This window comes from Triticum urartu, chromosome 7A (genome assembly GCF_056163025.1).
Source record: "Triticum urartu cultivar PI428250 chromosome 7A, HENAU_Tu73, whole genome shotgun sequence".
NCBI lineage: Eukaryota > Viridiplantae > Streptophyta > Magnoliopsida > Poales > Poaceae > Triticum > Triticum urartu.
The window spans coordinates 103,029,801-103,033,397 of record NC_141879.1 but is presented as its reverse complement, the minus strand read 5'-3'; the positions used below and the strand labels follow the sequence as shown (position 1 = coordinate 103,033,397).

At 44.5% G+C, this 3,597-nt stretch overlaps 1 long non-coding RNA gene across 1 annotated transcript; it reads left to right on the top strand.

Annotated features, from left to right (window-relative positions):
* Window positions 1-406: 406 nt before the first annotated feature.
* On the top strand, window positions 407-2,740 carry LOC125523554 (uncharacterized). The gene is made up of 3 exons (XR_015611046.1): window positions 407-488; window positions 2,310-2,440; window positions 2,565-2,740. It is a non-coding gene; the product is annotated as an uncharacterized LOC125523554 (long non-coding RNA).
* Window positions 2,741-3,597: the final 857 nt, after the last annotated feature.

Sequence of the window (3,597 nt, the reverse complement as noted above, 5' to 3'; positions counted from 1 at the left end):
ATCCTGTCACACACTCACCTTGCGCAAACACCATCATCGGCTCATCGCACCCACGGTTAGTTAGCTCTCGACCTGAGCTAGCCTACGGTACGATGGGGAAGTTTGACGATGGTCTCTTAGGGACTAAGGGTGACGAGGGGTGGGTCGCCTGGACTTCGGGGTCGTTGAGAGGCGCGGTAGCCTGGGTAAAGCCCGCAGCCAAGGCTCGTAGAGCATAATTGGTTTGCTATCAATATTTGGCTTGCCAAATGTTGGCACTGTCAACTATTGGCAATACCGAGACTTGCCAACTATTGGCAACTTTATGTGAGAGAGGCAAAACAACTCGTAGCCAACCAAGTAGTTGCCAATATTTGGCACAATGCCAAACATTGGCATGCCAATTTTTGGCAGCAAACCAATTATGCTCGTAATCCGCACAACGAAGTCCACCGGCCGGATCGACAGCGGGTGGAGCCCACCGCTCAGGCGAAGACAGACAAGAAAAGGTACGCTCATCATCTGGATGACTCGCTGGGATGAGATCTGCAGCCTCTCTCCTTCCTCTGAGAATCTGCATATATCTTTCTTTTCTTGGCATTTTACACTTGGCTTTGAACTTCGTCTAACTGTATTATCTATCCTGAATTCTAAAAAGTGCATACGCACTAATTAGCGAAACTGAGCGGCCAGACTCTCACATATGCATGCATGCAGTGTCGTGGTCTAAAATTTTGTCTTTATGCATGACGTAGCGGATAGTAATGACATATTCACGTGAGCAAGAGATTTCTTGTCTGATGGATGTGCATGTGCACTTATTTTGGGTTTTTAAATTTTTAAAAAGTCATATCTTTCAAACCGTGCATCCAAATTCAGATTCGTCTTCACCGCTGGATTCCTCGCGGCGAAATCTTTGAAACTAGATCTCCCATAAGTATGTTTTGACGAAAAAAAATTGATGCCAACTTTGGTGCTATATCGTGCAATTTTAGTACTGCATTATGCAACTTTAGTACTGAATGGTGCAACTTTTTTATAAACTTAGTTTTTGTAGTTGCATGATTTAATTTTTTATGAGATTGCAACCTACTAACCATGAGAACGTAATGTGCAACTAGTCTACTGCCCCCGCCAACAACCTAGTAGTCGATGTGCAACTTTCATCCTTACTCGTGGATGTGTAGTTTTTCATGCTTTTGCACACCCTGCCCACCCCCCTACCAGTGCTATGTGCAACTTAGTCTGTTGTTCACGCCAACAGCTTATTAGTCGATGTGCAACTCCTTCCCCTCCCTTGTTGTGGATATGCAGTTTCAGTTGGCGGAGGCAATACACGGAGTTGCACAAGTCCGCCAGGCAGTTGGCCGGGCCAACATACGAAGTTGCACATCTCACAGGCAGGATAGTTTGATGATGAAAACTCCACATTCATGAGGATAGTGAAAAGTTGCATATAGACAAGACGTTAAAGTTGTACGTCTCACTAGCAGGGGTGGTTTGCCCTAGGTGCTAGCACGAAAACTACACATCCATGGGATACAAGAAAAAGTTGCACATTACTATTAGACAGTTGGCCGTGGCAGTATCCTAAGTTGCACATCCACTGATAGATAGTTGGCTGATGCAGCAAATAGTGAAAACACTCAAACGCGGTTGTGGGGGGTGCACGCGCGGCGACTACCAGGCATGGAGTTAGCCAGGATACCGCGGTAGCTGACCAAATTGCATATTTTACTGTTAGAGAGTAGTTGGGGTGGTGCCACTAGTGAAAACTGCATGGCCTAGGCAACAAATGAAGTTGCACATCTCACTAGAAGGGAGGCGGTTTGGGGGTGGAGGTATCATAGAGGAAAACTGCATGTGTACGGTGTACGAGAAAAGTTGCACATCCCTCTCAGATAGTTGCACATCAATGGCTAGTCAGTTGCACAAAACGGGGTCAAAATTGCATAAAAAATATTTCGTCGAAACATACTTATATTAGATCTAGTTTCGAAGAGCACGCTGCGAGAGTTCGAACAGTGAAAACGGATCTTAATTTCGACGTGCGGTTTAAAAATTATGGCTTTTCATAAATTTAGAAATTTGAATTAGTTCGTTCATATGGATGGTTTTATAATTCACTTTTCTTTTTTCTGTTTATGTGGTTCTTTTTCTAATATGAAATGAAATCTTGTTGTATAGGAGTACTAATTAGGGGACCAAATTAGATTAGAGGATTAAAAAGAAATTTAGGCCGGCCGCTCCGAACAGCCAGGGAGCAGCCGGCCGCTGCGTAGACCTGTCCATTATCTATCTGTACCTATATAATCACGGTGCGTGGACAGCGAGGACACTACCAACACTGCTGGCTGCTCCTGCACACGCTGCTCGTACTGCAAGAAGAAAGATCCAACAAGTCGTCAACAGCAGCAGCCCAAGCCCAGCCCTGCTCAGCAGCAGAAACCCATAAAAAAAGGTTAGCTCTTGCTCCGGCCTCTATGTGTTCTTTGAGAATTTCTCCGCGGGTTCCATTTCTTCAGGTTTACCTTGCGCGGTGTCTAACTTTCAATCCTTTCATGCTGCGTGGAAACGGTGAACAGTGAAAACGGTGGCGTGAATCAGCTTGTCAATTTTATGCTTCGTCGATCGTAAGCAACAACACAGGAAGTTTCCTACCGCAGCTTTTTGATTGGCCCGTAGGCCACCGTGTAATGGTTTTACCAACGAAATGTAATAAAGAAATAAACAGTATGTGTCTCCTCACTTTGTTGTTCAATTCTTCTCCATTTTTTCGTTCCTTCTGAACACCAGTTCTTGTTGTTCTTGTTCACTGTCATCAACTCGCTAATAGCATTGCAAGTTTGCAACCCATCTGTTGGCTAACATTTTATTTTATTTTCACCTTCCTTTTTGAATGTTTCTCTTCAAACCCGCCTCACTAATGCAGCTGCCAACGAGCTTCAAAACTTGCATTTGATTTTGGCCACTTTTTCTCTGGGCTCACATGATCCTGAGGTGCGTGAGTGTGAAGTGACGAGCACAAAACCAGCTTACCCGTTTGGTTTTGAACATAAGCCGGACATGTCATTTCTGGTGACGACGTGGAACAGTTTTTGGAATCCACTAGGAATCTACAGCAGCAACCTCCACGGCTCGGCGGACGCCCCCACGAACAATGACCTGGCGGGCCTTAAAATTTATCATTTACAATCACAAATCCTATTTTCAAAACAGTTAATACATGCAAACAAATACACGTTGATCACTTTGGATGTTTTAGTCCGTGTTTGGGCCGGGCTGTCAAAAAACACCGAGTAAATTGCTCATACTTAAGATTTTTCGCATCCGTATTGGACCTGCGGGTTTCGAATGCTTAGTCCTACCTTACCGTGTGAGCAGCTAGTCGACCCGCTTAAATAGCCGAGTCGTTCAGATACGATAAGCTTTAATCATCATTGCACCCTTTGTTAAGGAGATAGACTATGAATATAAATTTTCTCTGCTCATCACAGAGAAGATTCATAATCATGGTCTATCTCCTTCACAAATGGAACACTGAGGTTTGCACGGCTCTTTTTGACTCACAACATCTCTGACCGAGCAAGGTGCAGTCCTGTGTAAGAGTGTAGGCCA